Raw genomic sequence first — 10499 nt, forward strand, 5'->3', positions numbered from 1 at the left:
TTTACGAGGAACCATACCACTCACATGCCTTCCCCACCAGTAGTACCACCGTCACACTAGTACATTTCTTTCTTCCCATCTTTCATCGCCATTTAAAAATGCCACATCTCATCATCTTTACCGGCTCTCGCATTCTTCAATCAATACCTTCATCTGAACACGCAGACGAACTGAAAACCTGTACTGAGAAGATATGGTTCTTGAGATGTCACAAAATTACCAGCTGATTGCTGAATCAGTCGTGTTGAATGACTGCGAAGTTTATCTTTGTAATGTACTACTCATAAGGTTGATGAAAATCCATCGACAACCCACGACCGGTTTCGCCCTTCTTGGGGCCTGAGAACACCATAAACGAGAGATTCAGCTGGGTTCCAGGTGAGTCTCTCGAAAGAGCTAAATTAGTTTGCAAATGAGTATATCTTCGCTAATTTCGTGCAATTTGGTTTCAAGTAGAACATAAGGTTGACGGAAACCCGGGGACTGCGCCCACCTGATGAGCCCAAGAAGGGCGAAACTGGTCGTGGGCTGTCGAAGTATTTTCAGCAACCTTATGAGTAGTACATTACAAAGATATACATATGTCGCGATATTTCAAATATCGTAGCGACTGAAACATGAGGCGGCCTGGTGCAGCACATTCCGTTGCCTGAGAACATCATAAACGAGAGATTTAGCTGGGTTCCAGGTGAGTCTCTCGAAAGAACCAAATTAGTTTGCAAATGAGTGTATATTCGCTAACTGTGAAGTTTAATTCGAAACTACAGAGAGACAGATAACATAAAGTATCACCTAGAACAAAATGTCTGCCAAACAATTCACTAAAAACGCTAAAATACTTGCATATTATACTTATGAAAGGCTAATCAAACTAGTCACTTTGGTGCCGGGTTCCATACAAATGCTAAATGGGATAATTTCTGCTGTCCAGTAATGCCTAAATTTAAATTTTCTGTAGTAAAATGACAAATTCCACCCAGATAGTTTTAGGCCACCCAGATTGAATCCATAACCGATTGTTACGGTATCAAAAAACAGTATTTTCCAATTCATCAGGTGATTTTTGGTTTTGAGTATGTCTTTATTCTGCACATCAACCCTTGCTACCAACCTAAAACAATCATGGTTATTTCATTGTGCAAGGAATCACTAGGTTGAAGACGTTAATCGCAACGTAAAACTGGACTGTCTGGTCGGATGTACAGTAACGCTCGTCACCTTCCTGGAACAAAACACCAAATTCTGAATGAGATGTGGGAGCTGACTAGCTTTTCGCCCAATTATTGCCGATTACTGACCGAGAGTACCTTCCGAAGTATTTTTCAACCCTATTAATAGCTCAGCTTATGTAAACCGAAGTTCAAGCGTGTCTCTTACAGGTAGTCTACGGCAACTCAGAACTGCTACTTAGCTAGTGGTGAATTTTTGCCAGCAGTCCCAGATGCATATCGCATGAAGACATGTGGAAGTCCTCATAGAAGCTCAAATAAACCCTAAATGGCTATGTGTACTACCTACTACCTTGAAAAATTCAGAAAGCAAACACTACTTTTTCACACAAGAAGTCCGTCTGCTACTTATATTTACTCACTCTCGGCCGAAAATTAGCAGCTTTCCAAGATCCAAATATAAAAACACTTGTAATCAAGTTTATTCACCAATGGCACCCATTCTTCGACAAGTTCCTGGTCGGGTCAATTTATTTGTAATCAGTTTAGTAGAGACAGTTGAAGATTCCTAATCTCTTGTTTGTTGCTAAAAGAATCCGCAGTTTACTGAACCTAAACATGAGGTTTATTTTCAGCGGTAGTTTTTCCGGTTTGGCTCTGGTTCTGTCAATTTTTCTTCTAGCGGCATTTTTCTCATGGCTGTACTTTAAAGTGGAAGTTTTTCACGATCTGTTTGTCACTGACTGTATTACCTGCAGATACGACGTTGACGTATGGGTTGCGGCAAATTGAATGATTTAGACTAAATGTTATAGGGACAAAATTGTTTATGTCCACATGTTGGTGCCCTCTGACTAAAAGGGAGCAAAATTTAAACAAACATTTTTTGCAATCCCTTTACAGTATTTGTTTTGTTCGGTAGCTTTCATCGCTGGTTAATTATGCTCAACTGTCAGGATAGATTTGTCAAAAAATATGTATGCGGAAAGCCATAGTACATCAGTACTGTCTCCCTTTCGAACAAGAGTGACGTAATGAGTGTGACATATGTACGCATCATCAGCATACTCCCTAAATGGTTCTACGATCGGGGCCAAACTGAGAAATATATTCTTCGCCTGATCACAAAATTACAACACCCCAGAAAATGCTTCCAATTTACGCAACCATGCATACTTTTATACTAGATCCACCAATTTATTGTCTACAAAAATATCGTGAAGAGCTGAAAGAGGGTTATCCTGGTAGCGGGTGAAACAGGAAGGTATTTACTGGAGTTCTACCGCTGTCGAGCACTACGGCTGCTCAAATTTGTGTGCTTGATCAATCAAGTATTCTAAACAAAGTTTAGAGTTACCAAATGAAGTGATTACAAATAAGGTAGCTCCACTTTGGTTTTTTACGAAACCATACATCGCTAAGTCACACTTGTCTAGCTCTTTTCAGAAACCCCCAGAATTCGGTTAGTGGTGAACTACATCGCTTGCCCTTGTCACAATATTCCTATGCTCTATGTCGCAAGGAAAAAGGTTATTAGTTAGTTCTCTAACATGAGTTTCCATGTTCAAGATACTAGTTCTCCGCAGGGAATTTGTACTTCCACGAAACAAAAGATACAGTCGGTTAAGCAATGTTCACCTGATGTATCAATTTTGAATTTCGTACATAACATCTATGAGCGATCTATTATTTTTACTTGCAGAATGTTGCATCAAGTCAATCAGTCAGACGTTACTGCTTCCCAAAGAAAAGATGAGCAATCGGAGGTAGATCACAAGTCCAGATTTGTCGGTGATTCAACCAAAGCTTCAGCCTTGCTAGACCTCCTTGTTGCGCCATCAGCATCTTGGATGGAGTGCAGTTATGGATCAACAATGCCAGTATCGTCCCCACACCTCGTTAAATCACTTTCGACACCACCGGGTGCTGCATTTATGTTACTACCACTGTACACAGATGATTCCCCGAAACCTTTAGAATTGAGCGTACTGCCGTGTGAAACTTATCCTCTACCCATTGTGACTCCCGTCGCTTCTCCGAAAGAAGCCACTAACTTATATCAGACCTACTGCCTTGTAGCAAAAACTGAACTCTCAGAGGACCAGCCAGGGTAAACACGGTGTTTTCGAACTATTCTGCATTTTTCAAACATACCCCGAAAACCGAGTATCGTAACTAATATTTTGATACAAGTGAATGATATTTTAAAAACCTCTTTTCCTTTTTATTTGTACCCGGGTGAGTCGCTATACAAGCAATCTTTCAGCTAGTACCCAGTGGGAGATTACAGATACTTTGCGGTATGCCGCGCACATTTCCCCATCCATCATTAGGTAAAACCTGTTCAGACCAACAGCCGAACAATGTCTGGATAACAAAGATGATGAAACGTTCATTGTCTATAGCGGGTATAACCTTCAACAAAGTAATTTAGTGCATGAATTATATATGAATCCATGTGTAAGTCATGGATTTGGTCGAAAGCAATATACCGCCTCTTCTCGTAAGTACATTCTAGCAGTGATCAAATTCCCCATTTGTGATTATGTGGTTAACATTTAACCAGTATAACTAGCATCTAACCAAAAATGAAAAGTAACAAGCAGTACACTTTTGGGTGCCTAGCTGCTGTGCTACCCGGGCAAGCGTGAGGCCAGGTTGTTCAATTCGAGATGTAGAGACATGGCATTCCATCCAGTCAGTAGTTTCTAACCTATATAACTGAGCTTTCTCGAGCTTAAGTTGCAAAGATGCTCATAAGGGATTCAGAGACAGAAAAATAACTTCACGATTTCTGATGTACACACCATTGCCGGATTACGTTTTGAAACATTAAGCGCATTAGCGACCTAAACTTCACGGGTTTCTCGGCGTATTCTACGATACTGCTGCAGGAATATTTTTTGATTTGTCGCAACTTCCACACCGCACCCTCCACAGCTTTCACCATCTTGTCTGTAGTTTTCACTGAATAGCTGGGGACATATCACAATGAGTTTGGACTCTTGCTGGGCAAGCATGGTTGGACCCACGACTGTCGATTACGTGCAGAACTTGCTGAATGGTTGCATTTGTTGGATTAAACCGTTTTTCTCAAGCCTATCATATTCGTGTTCAGCAACACAATCAGTATTTATTTATCTTCAATATGCTGAGATGTCGAAGACGCATTTCAAAGTTTGGAAGCCTTAGTTGCAAAAGTCTTACTTATGATAAAGAGAGATCTTGCTTCTGACAATTATAGGGGCACATTCACCGACTGTGGCATCAGTGATCAAATGATCTACCTTGATGCCTGATATCTAGCCAGTCATTCATCTACCGAAACAAGAGGACCTTTTCTAACTTTAAGAGTTATTAGTCTTTTTGATAATATGAGGCTTTAAGTTTTTACTCCTAAGACGCTGAATGAAACGCGAATAAGCCTAGCCACTCTCAGATCTGTGCGTTTGACATTTTGTACTCTCAGAAATGAATAGAAGCCACCATGCCGTGAGGTGTTACCTCCACAAGCTGTCAACTGATGAAGAGGCGGATATAGATCAAAAGCGATTAAAAAACATGAGTTTCCGAGGCAATGAGGTCTTATAGGTAACAGGGTTGCATTATGATATAGGGTAGGGAGCGTGAAACGCAGCAGATGCCATTGACAGAATGTTGATCACAACACGAAATAGATGGAGTTCATCTTGCTGAGTGACAGTCCTCGTGTGATTTCAAACTAGATTAAGATAGTGAAATTCCCATTAGTTTGAGGGAGCATTTTTTGTTGGTCGTGCAATATTTGATTAAAAGTGTTTAGATGGATACTTCTTAGGATGACATCTCGTCAGCTTGGTATCCCAGAATTTTTAGTTCCCTTGAGCGGAGTGGTAATGCGAAACGCGCAGATTTTGCGTAAAATTCACGCCCGATAATTCTGCAGATTTTAATGGCAAAATCCAAACAAGCAGATTGTCCTGAAGTTTCGTACCGCAACTTTCACAACACACATTACCTGTTTTTATCAGTTTGATGATATGTCAATCTTGAGTGCAATGAAACCAGTTCTATCACAGTTACACTACTAAAAGCATGCAGCCATCTAATTTTTCATTAGTCTCCATCATACAAACTTGGAGCGTTTAGTTTCATAGCGCTTCATATCAACAGCTCTTGTTGAGTTTTTTGCGAAAACGCGAACCCCTTCAGAACGACAATAACAATAACCTGGTATCTTTTGCCAGCAGATTTCGGCTATTGGTTAGTCAAAGTAATCAAATACGACGAACATTCATTTACGATATTTGGAACAAAGATTGAAAAAACAGGTGTCTATCTAGAATAAAAATTTTCGCACCAAATTAGCCTTTGGTTTCTCTCCGCCATGTATTTTGCTGCGTTAACAGGCAAGACGGACAGTGTTGGGGACTGCATATATTTCAGTTTTGATTGCAGCGACGATAAACGGTTTTGGCTTTTGTGGTATACGTCTACTGAGAGAACATGCGTCCATTGGGGGCGTCGTTCGTCAGGTAACTTGAGCTTCAACGGGTGAGATTCAAAAGTGTAGGATTCGCTTGTTTTCCTTCTTCTTTTTTTCGTTACCAGCAACTAATTTGCATAAAAGATTGCTTTATTTGCCACCAAAAGGCGTTTTTATATGTAAAAAAAACAGTATACAAAAAGGGGGCAAGGAGGCAAAAGAGGAGACAAAAATAACAATGAGAAACCTAGGACCAGTAGGACCAGTCGCTGTTGGTTTGGATTAGCTATTTGCATGGATGCATACAAATAAACGCACGCCAAATTGGTCGTCGCGTTGTCATCAGCCAGATCGCTCTACTCACTGCACACAACAAGTCGGATAAGTGAAAACGGGTTACTGCTCATACCTCCCTTCTTCCCCTTTGACACAATTTTTCTTTCCTCGCTCCCTCCACCGTAATAATAAATCTTTCGGCAGCTAAGCATCAGTGTTGAGCACCGATGATAAGCATGATGATGGTTTCCGGTTCGCCGAGCTTAACATTTTTATCGCCAACCGAAATGAAATCGTCAGTGCGGGGTTGAGTGGATATACTTCACCTCTTCCACCTGTGCTTGCATAGTTCTAAACAGTATATAATGACCCTAGAGTGGTTGGTTGCTCTCCAGTGGCTTTTGTGCAATGTGGTTGGTCAACGTGGAGTCTGGGTTGCATTGTAAGCTCTTTTCCTTGTACTTGTTAGGTACGTTGGGTGCCTTCAGTTCTACTGTCCTGTTCCTCTGCGGTGATTGGACCGTTTCTTTCTTGCTACGCGATCTGATTTTACCACTTGATTAGTTGATTTTGCATAATGCATAGTGTTTTCCACATTAAGTTATTTCATCTACTTGTCCTCGTTTGGAATATTCTTCTTCTTCTTCTTCTTCTGGGGACATCACCTCCAAACTTGTTTGCGGAATTTCGTTAAATTAACTAGGTTCCCTGCAAAGTTTCCCGTGGTTCAAAATTCGGTGTTTGATCACTTTTCGTTCAGGGTATTACCTTTAGTCTGACTGAAAAAAGATTTCTTACGTTAACACATTGCTATTTTGTCTTTCCCTACTCCTTATTCAAACGCAATTTGTCATGTATGCTGATGAAATGCAGGTTTGGGTCTTGAAACTGATTGAACCCAGCCTGAATGGTCGCAGCCATGGACTATCACATCATTATGGGCATAAGTGAGTTGCATTTATCTTTTTAAACGAAGTTAGTATACAAATATTGAATATAATCACGCGGGTTTTAGATGCGATATTTTTTTACGGAAAAGTTCAGTCGTCAACTCTAAGATTTGATGGTTGAGACGTACATAAGGTTCTCACGAAACAGTGAATGAAAAGTTCTCTATATTCATCGATATTTGACAATAATGCGGTCCCTATATCAATAGCCGTCAGCATTTCGTACCAGTGCAACCCAAACGAAGACTCCTAGAATGGACCAGACGTCCTCAATCTCACCTATTTAGGGCGGAACCATATGATTCACGTGGGATATTCTTCCAGTGATTTAAGCTGTGTAGCTGCATTACTGGCAATATGGTTGAAATTTCTTCGAGTGGTTGGGCTTATGATATTTGTCAGTGTTCATAACGTTGAGCAGGAAAATGTACAAACGGCCTTCAAAATCCAACTCTGGTTAATCTCATGCTTGTTGTATTTGACCACCAGACCATCTCTTTCTCAGTTAATTCTAGTTGTCAATTCCACTGAACAATTTCAGGGGGGTGTATAATGATGGTAACTAGTAGAGTCAGACTTTGTTCTTGTACATTGTGTCTTATAATAGCGAAAAATGAAGAGTACTGAAGGAGACGAGTATAAAACCCTTCACTGCTTGCTGCTATCGTCAAACTATTTCCATGGGAATCAAAGGGGACAGATGTCAGAATTTTGATTTGGTTTAGTTAATCAGGTAATTAATGGATGAACGAACGAATGAAGGAACAACCAATCACTGATTAATTGGATGCAGGAATGCATAAATCCCGACTATATCGCTTGCGTGTGGAAAGGTCACGTGGGCTTTGCTACTCTTATTAAGGGTAACAAGTGATAGACTNCCAATCACGGATTAATTGGATGCGGAAATGCATAAACCCCGACTATATCGCTTGCGTGTGGAAAGGTCACGTGGGCTTTGCTACTCTTATTAAGGGTAACAAGTGATAGACTGCAATTAGTTGAGTTGAACTAAGCTGTCAACCATGGGATCGCAAGTTGGGAGATCGTGGTACTCTAAATAGCTTTTAGCGACACCGGCTGACCTATTTCCACAACATAAACACACTCAACGTTGACTACTACTAAGGAAGTGGTAATAGCTGAACGATATACTTCTATACAATACCAGCAGTATCCGCTTATACTAGTCAGTTATCTGATGCATACATCACAGGGGAGCAAGCGAAAAAATACATTTCTCCGGTGCATTCGTCATCAACGTTTCCGACTGTCTCGTTGGTCGTAAATTTCGTGCTGCGACATAAAACGGTAGTTTATCCACCATAGCCGCTTTAGCATCAAAGGTTTGCCCACCACTCTCACTGCATTCTCACTCAAGTGGAAACAGATAGGTCGCTAGACGTAGTGCTAACCACAATCCCGACAGCGGTTTTGTCACGTTTTCTCTTAATAATCTGGATTCAGACTTAACCAACCGTAACAAAGGCCAAAGTAAAACTCGTAAATGATCTTATCGCTGTGGAGGTGGTATCTTGTCTGCCTGAAAGGAGTCGAAGTGCTTACTTTACCGTTTCTCATAGTTGGGGACCATAAAGAAACAGAAACTTTAAAAAGGACCTACAACCAACAATGCACACTTCTCACAACAAGAAATGTTTAAATTATGAACGGTTTTTTAGGAGGCACCAGTATCGAATGTGACTATGTAAACGAACGTAGAAAAATGACCCGTTCGAAGAAAAACGAGCAGTCTCGTTCTAGACGGAAGTCTTCGAGTCATTCTGAATTCCAGTCCAATCAGGCATTCGTATCCTAGTCAAATTTCAGTCGCAAGATTGAATTATGCCGACTGGTCCTCATGTGACCTGGTTCCAATATGGGTCATCTAAAGATCATCTGCAATCCTCTCAATTGCCACAAACAAACTCTGCGGTTTCATTTGGTAGGTCTTTAACTAATGATTGTGAGAAGGTTCAAAATTAAAAAGGTGTTCAGACTATTGGCCGAGAGGTCAATGGTTAAAGTTGAGTTGCGCACTGCTGATGATTTTAAATAAGGATGGAGCAGCTGTAAGGTAATTTTCGGCTTCTCAGCACAGAATGACCTTACTTACAGGAAGAAAACCCAGTTAAAAACTACCAATGATACGCTCGTCCCGCATACTGGAGGTCCCAAGCTCACTGTCAACACATCCAAGTTAATGATTTGCCGATGAGGCCTACTGAGAATAAAACTCGCTTTCATGTGGCTCACTCAGAGTGATAGCGCCACGACAAGGTGGCTGTTCAAAAGAGAGCGGGGTGAAATGAGGTTGCGCACATTCGGCAACCAAGTACAAGTAAGATCGCGAAGAATTCGTGCTTTGCTCGAATGCCTTGGGGTGCAAGGTTCATCCCCATTCCAGGTAAGATTATTTCTCTTCGTCTGAGAAAGGCAGTTTGAGTCAAATGGCGGGTGGTTTTGTAACCTGACAGCTTCGATCCATCGGTGATTACCGACATACAACTATGCCAAAAATACAGTATCGAGTAAGTGATGTTTTGGCCACTGTTATGCTGGTCAAGCTAACGGTTTTGCCGAAAATTCACCCTAAGTGACCTGATAATTAAGGCAGAGACACTATTCTAGTTCCCCTGTTTCTCGCAGTGTTGAAAAACGCAATCTTTTACCCAAGAAACATTTATCTTTGGGGCACAATTATTGAGTCCTTCTAAAACAGGGTGTGCAGCAGTCGTGCCTCTGAATGTGTAGATTATTCAGTGATCAAACTGGGGAGTACCAAACTAAGTAAGACGAAGTGTCCTGGCTACCAGACGTGTCAGTTTGAGGCCTACCTAAGGGTGTTTTTGCTTCTTGTCTGCTTGTTGGATGATTTGCGAATCAGCAAATTCTATTTTGCCTAGCTTGACGAGGTTATCATCATTGACAGCACAGGTAATGCACATCAACTTTCAACCGTCACAACCATGAGGACTGACAGCCTTGGTAACGAGTGCTATGAAAAGTCGAGGGTAAGGACTTAGTTAAAAAAAGACCATGTTCTTAGGCACAAACATTAAGATCAAGATGCCTAAACCATTAAACAGTGTTAAAATAAGCGCGTCTGAACATCTTGCTGAAGTGAGGCACCAATATTTGAGCCGTTTGAGCGTTCTTATGAGTCTCAGCCAGACGGCGCGCACCGACGGACAAAAATGTAGCTTTGAAGTCTGGCAGGGAAGCCGCAGTATCTGTACCAGTAGGATCAGTCACAGGAAGTGTAATGAAAGATCTCCAGTCACGCACAAGAAGGTCCATATGGACCCCGGCCAGGATCCAGCAGCCCTCATTTAACCTGCAGAAGATTCGGGTGAACGTTGCCGTACTGCGTATTGTCCACAACACCGATAATCTGGAAGGAAAAACAACAATATCTTTGGTAAATATTGGTTTTGCAGATTCCAATAATCTTATACTTACAGGATGCAGGTGGTTGCGGAGCATTAGGAACGCATATTCACATCACGCTCGTTTGGACAGTTTTCCTCCTTTCCAGACATTTGACATGGGTGGTGAGCATGCTATCACTTCTCCATCGGTACACGCTGGACTCACCTGAGTTAACGTGTCTGAACAGGCGCACGCATTCATGCTACA

The sequence above is a fragment of the Opisthorchis viverrini genome (assembly GCF_000715545.1).
Source record: "Opisthorchis viverrini unplaced genomic scaffold opera_v5_37, whole genome shotgun sequence".
Lineage (NCBI taxonomy): Eukaryota > Metazoa > Platyhelminthes > Trematoda > Opisthorchiida > Opisthorchiidae > Opisthorchis > Opisthorchis viverrini.